We start from the raw sequence: 6809 nt of genomic DNA, 5'->3' as shown, positions 1-6809 counted from the left end.
GTTCCACAGGGCCTGTTCACACACTGTCTGCTGGCTGGGTCCAGTATGTTTGGACTGAGCCTCTTACTACTCCACCGTACTCCCCTCAGGCTCTAATCTGTTTTACAGCACAGAGGATTTAATGATCATATTACAGCTTCTATCTCTCAGGGGTGCTTGTCTAGTTTAAAAAAAAAAGCAGGTTTGGTTTGTGGCCAACCGACACATGTTGAGTCGTCACAGTCTGAAACAGTTGCATGGTAATATCATAATAAGAAAAAAAAGTAACACCCATCACCTCTGACTAGGCATTCTGTATGTGTGTGTGTGTGTGTGTGTGTGTGTGTGTGTGTGTGTGTGTGTGTGTGTGTGTGTGTGTGTGTGTTTCTGTACTGGTGGGGGGCTAGTTATTAATCACTGCCTGAGAGCTGACATCAGGCAGCCAGTAAACGTTAATTAGGACCACCCAATGGCCAGGCCAGTGTCATTAGCTAATTGAGTTTGTTTATGTGTTTGTGTTTGCAGGGACAGAATAAAAAAGAAAAAAAAGAGAGTGTGTGGAGGGAGGGAGGAGGAGGCAAGGGAGGGAAGTTGGGAGGCAGAGGGGGGGAGGAAGGAGGGAGGGAGAGATGTGGGCTTGTCTCATCCAGTACCCTGTTGTGGTGACATGTCCTTCAGCTTGATCCATAGGGAGAGAGAGAGAGAGAAAGAGAGAGAGAGAGAGAGAGAGAGAGAGAGAGAGAAGACAGAGAGGGAGAAAGGGATGGAGCAATGGAGAGGAAGAGAGGATAGAAATACCCCCCTCAACACCCCCACCCCCTCACCACTCTGTCTCAGCAACCTGAGGCCTCAGCCACAACCGGAAACTTTCTCCACAGGCAAGCCATGGAAAGAAAGACGTAAAAAAGGCACGACAACATGTCCCCCACCCCACCACCACCCACCACCCTCCTCAGAATCTTTTCAGATACATTGTGTTCTAGCTTTCCACAAGCATGCAGGTTTGTGGAAATCAAGCACATTCACACCACACACACACACACACACACACACACACACACACACACACACACACACACGTACACAAGAACACACACACACACACACACACACACACACACGCATACATGCATACAGTTAATGCACACACGTGTGAGCTCATGCACCCTCCGGCTCTTCCCTCGTGTGTGTTTCACACGCCACCTCTGCAGCCTCCCCGGGGTGTTTAGAGTGATGCTGTGTGTATAGAGCAGCCATGCCTCAGTGCTGCATGGTCTCAGATGGCCTGGTGTGGCTGGTTGTGGTTACGCCTGTTGAGTCCGCCTGACCACCACATGATGAATCACATCCCTGCTCTGTCCAAAACGACACACACACACACACACACACACACAGGCCGACCCACCAGTTTTCTGCACAGCTCAGAGCAGTCCAGGCAAGAGAAACAACTGTCCTCTTCCCTTGTCGTGCATGGAGATTAATTTTAACAAGCCAAGTCGGAGCTCTCAACAGCAGTACAGAGAGCAGGAAAAGCAGAAAATCCACCAAGGAGCAAAGGGGAGGAGGGAGAAAGCTGAGCTGCAGCCCTCTGCTGTCAGGGTCTCTCTTCTCCTCTCTCTGTGATTTGTGCCCTTGGCCAGGTCCGATTCATGTCCCACAGATAGCTCAGCTCATGCCCCAGTAGGCTTGTTAAAGCAGTTGAATGAACGCCTACATGTAAGGATATGGCCCAAAAGCTAGGACAAAAAACAACAACAAGAAAGCAAATCCAGGCGGACAGACGACAAAGTGAGACATTGCCCAGTTTGTTTTGTAACTTTCTGCTGCTGCTTTTTATAGGCAGCGCAGCGGCCATTGAGATCATTGTTGTCTGCTGCTAAAACACTTCCAATTTCAATTACAGTTTGTGATACAAAACAGCAGTGATAGTATAAAAGAAACACAAATTTAGAAAAGCATACAATTTTTCCGCTGTGTTTTGATGTGGATAGTCTTTCTGTGTTAGCTAACATCAAACAGGAAACAAATTTAATCAATTAAAATAACAAAACTGCAAAACCACTACTGAAAAATAACCAAATATTGTTTTTCATCAAACAAAATCTTGAAAAAGCAAAACAAAGTACAAACTGCCATCTCAGTGGCCCCTGACCCCTTCCAGAACACATGGATCTAAATCATCAGCACAAACTGTTTTTGAAAATCAGTGTCACCCATGACAGCGATTAGGTGCAGAGATTCCTCTCTAGTTCAGTTTTAAATTATTAATTATTATTATTTTATTTTGAAAAGTCAGTTTAATTAATTAATGATTCGTTGACATCAGTAGCTCTTGATTCAGGTTACCGACAGTAATTTCAGGGATCACTTTTCCTACATTTATCATTCTCCAGAATTAAACTCATAGTGATTAAAATAACATTATGGCACTTTACCCAGTAAAAATATCCCAGTTAGGAACCATTTAATGCTGACATCAATGCATGTGTGTAAATTGTGTTTTTAGGCTGTGCTTGTGCAGCTGTGTGTCCCATTTCAGTTTGTCAGACAGAAAGCTGCCTCTAACTGTGTTCACCAAACTATTTGGTGCACTAACTGCTAATAGATCACCAGGGATTCTGCTTAACCAATCACCTGCGAGCTTATACTCCTGTGTGGAGAATAGCACTCTTCCGGTGAATAGGGTGAACAGTAGAGAGGGAAAAAACAAAAACAAAGGGAAAAAAATGAAAATCACCCATCAGGGAGGTAGATTCCTGTTACCATGGCACCTTGGCATGGTTAAAGAGCATGGAGCTCTGAGCTAATCTGCTTCCACCCGCCACCTTTCCCAATGCTCCACCTTCCCTTCCCTCCAGCACACCTTTTACAAGCCCAGGAGGAGGGTTGGAGCGCTCTGTGGAGCACATCCACGAGAGATGCTCCGGAGCTAGGCAGGGGTGGAGAGACACCTCCAGCTGGATGCTGGGATCCAGGGTAGAAGCTCTAAAATTAGCCCCAGCATGGGGTGCAGGAACAGGGGAGTGGGGAAGGGCTAAGTAAGGGAGCGTGGAAGAAGAGTAGATAGAGTGAGGGTGGGAGAATTGTGGAGGAGAAGGAATGCTGGGAGGCAGAGGGGGGCGGGAAGGGTGGTGACAGCACACATCCACTGAGACGCCTCTCTGCACATTCACTAGGCTGTGGCAAATTAAATGTCTGAACTAGCACTTCATAAATATACAGGCATACACACACTTCTCCACACACAATTATGCATGTTCATAACACCGACTCTCACCCATCCACACGTTCACTCCCACACTCTCTTACAGTGTGCACGCACACGAGCAGAGCACGAGCAGAGCACACAAATACCACATCATTAAATGATTTGCTCATTGCGAGTTCACTGGGTGGCTACGCTGGGGCTTAAGCTCCATGAATGGTCCAGTGTCAGTGGGCATCTGTGTCCCCATGTCCCACTTAGTCTCCTGCCGAGGAGCCCAACCTGCAGCTCAGTGTTGGAGAGCAGAGGGCAGATGGGTAGAGTCCGATTATAGAGTTGTCTGACCTCACTCACAGGCAGCTCACTGTGCTCTATACCCAGGGCCAGCACAGAAAGAGTGTTTGTTGTTGGTATTAGGAGCTAAACGGCTTAACGGTTAGCAGACGTGCTTCCAGAGGGTCGAGCACATAGTTTTGACTTTCTGCCAGAGTCTGAGAACTAAAGCGATTCAGGGGGCGCTTCACCGGGCGAAAAGAGGGACAGGAAAAGGAGACTGAGAAGGAGAGGTGGCTGGAAGAAGGACTTAACTATAATTAGTCCGACAGTGTGTATAAATTGAAGGCTGTGCTTCAGCAAAGGAAAAGGACTGTTGTTATCATTGATTATAATCATATAACTTACTTACCTACTGATTATCTTGCAGCCAGTTTTCTTACAGAAATACTGCAGAAATACGACGCTCTGTAAAATCTGCCGTGACCACTTTCTGCTGGGCCTCTCTAGCCCACGTGTCAATCAGTCCACGGACTTCCTGTTGGGCCTCTCCACTTCCTCTCTAGGTTTGATCCCTCTACAGAGACAGCACATGACTCATCAGAGACATTCCCTGAAGCTGACAAAAAGTAGCAAATACATGTCAACATTTCCTTCAGCTAAGCCAGTTAATCACATGTGTGCCACATGTGGTCGTGCGTGTTTATTAATGTAAGTGCTGCAAGTGTAAATGGAGAGTACATGACCAAAGCGCGTGGATTTTGCTACAGTTAAGTCTATGTACAAACCATGGCTAACATAAGTACACAAACTAAAAAATAAACTGAACTCAGATTAAGTTGAAGTACTGCTAACAGACTGTGTCAACTTTGAGCACAGCCCGAGATGAAAAGGGCTACAGTAATCCCCTCTAGCCTGTCGATTTCCCTAATCTCCTGCTTTTGTTGTTGCTGGAGCACAGAGGAGGGTGTGACAGGGTCAGGGGTGAAAGTTAAGAGCCTAGATGGATGGAGGAGGAGGGGACAGATGAGGTTTCATGTCCTGAGAAGACTCTGTGCTTTTGGCTGAAACCACTACTTCCCCTGCAGCACTCCCTCCCCCCACCAGGCTAGAGATAAGAGCGAAGGAGGAGGGCCCTTTTGGAAACACAAACAGGTTTCTGAGTCACAAAGGTCGAGGGTCAATGGGAGAACTTCCAGCGGTGAACACCTATCACACACATAGCCTCATATGCATGCATATACATGTCCTCTGACTAGTGAGCTTTTGTCATTTCTTGCCTTTTGTTGAAGTTTTGCTCTACAGAGGATAGCACACCTTTGAATTCCTTCACAGAGGGATTACTCTTGTTGGGTGTTTTACATTTCTGTTATTTTTTTAAAACTAGTTTCAAACTTGTTGTGACAACTGTACAGATAGCAAATTAGTAAGGCAAAGTCATAGAAAGACGCTGTTACTAGTGATGAAACATCTCCTGAATGTAGACTAACAGGAAAAGTTTAGACGACTGCAGCTCGAGAAAAAAATAAAAAAAAAGACAGGCAGAGTGACGTCTTGGCTTACACACCCACACGAAAGCCCACACTCTTCTCGCCCTCCACCATTTTGACGGAGGTGTGAAGGTCCCTCCCTCAAGCCAAATACCTGTGGGATTATTACCGTGCAGCCTGAAACACGCCTGGCCAAAAGACCTACCCACAATCTGGGTAAAAACAACATCCGAGCCGGGGCGCTGGAGAAATCCCCGGCCTTTATGTGAGAGGCGACTGGAGGAGATGAGGTTGCACTAGCATGTCTTCTCCTCTGTGACCCCAGGGGGTGATAGGTTGAGAACAGTGGCTCGCATTGTTTGACTGTACTACCCCCCTCCGCTACCACCTCCGCCTCCACCCTGCCTCCTCTTCACCCTGTACCCCACCCAGCTGAAGATCGAGTTAACTCTTGCCTGCGGTCACTCCACCTCTCAGGAACCCAATCCTACACCCCTGTGTGTCTCGCTCTCCTGGGCCAGCCGGCGAGAGGTTAAAGCCTCGGCCCCTTTTCTCATATGATTCATTACCACCAGAGAATAAAGGCCATAAGTGGGAGCTGCTGCACCACTGCAGGCAGATATCAATCAGCCAACACGCTCATATTGTGTGCTTTGAGCTTTTGCACTCCTTTGAGAGCTAATGCACTAATGTATTCCTTGGGCGTTGTGTAATTATCAGTTTGTGTGTCAGTGCTTCAGAGTTTGCACTGGGAGAACATACACCTACTTATCCGTGCATAATGTATGTGAGTGTGTGTTATATGTGTACAGAGGGAAGAGGTTCCTTTGTCTTGTTCCTGATGCTAAGGGGCAGAGCAGGGGAGCAGGGCTGGGCCAGCGACTCATAAATCACAGGAGAGGATAGAGAGTAACAGCTCAAATTAAGATAAAACCCCCTTAATTATCAGCTAAACAGCCTGGTGTCCCCTCTCTCCCTGGGCTATCTGTCACCCAGCAAGCAGGCACAGTCACCAGGGGACAGACTTTAGTGCTCCTCACACACATTGGAGCTGCTGACACACACACACACACACACTATCTGTCCTCCTCTCTTTCTGTCATACACACATAAAAAAAGCAAGAACGCATCCAAAACTTCACTAGTGCATCTGGGTTCACGCATATCACAATCCAACATGTGGCTGTCAATCAGATTAACTTGTTACATATCACCTCTTTGCATCTGTCAACCCCCCCACCGCTCCACACACTCCCCTCCCCTCCCTCCACACACACAAGCACACACACACATGCACATACTCTCCTCCGCCTTTTCTCTCTTTGCTTATTCACTGCGCCAATTATCATTACCCTAATGACTTCTCAATGGCCCTTAGTCCTCTCCCTCTTCAAAGGCTATCTCTACCTTGTCCTCCTCCTCTCTCTCAATTTGCAGCCCAATGAGATGTCCTGACATTCTTGTGTGCTCGCAGTGACACACGCACACACACACGAGCACACACACACACACACACACACACACACACACACACACACATACACGTACTCATATACACGGGCAGCTCCCCTTGCTTTCCCCAGAGGTGCTTCGCGAGGCAGTAGTTGGGGAAGTTCGGCGGCCCGGGTCTACTCCAAGCTGGAGAGAGTGGTTGAAGCACACTGAAGTGTGTGCGTCTGTATCGGCACACATATTTGTGTCAGAGACAGAGTGAGAAAGAGAGAATGAGGAGAAGAGAGAGAGAGACAGAGAGAGAGAGAGAGGGTGGAGAGAAAAAAGGAGAGACCAAAAGACTCTATTTTGGCATTCGTGGTGTTTGAATGTTCTTTTTTTTTTTCAACAACTCTTCTTCTTTTTTTTCC

Source organism: Seriola aureovittata, chromosome 5 (genome assembly GCF_021018895.1).
Source record: "Seriola aureovittata isolate HTS-2021-v1 ecotype China chromosome 5, ASM2101889v1, whole genome shotgun sequence".
Lineage (NCBI taxonomy): Eukaryota > Metazoa > Chordata > Actinopteri > Carangiformes > Carangidae > Seriola > Seriola aureovittata.
Note: the sequence above shows the minus strand (reverse complement) of the source record.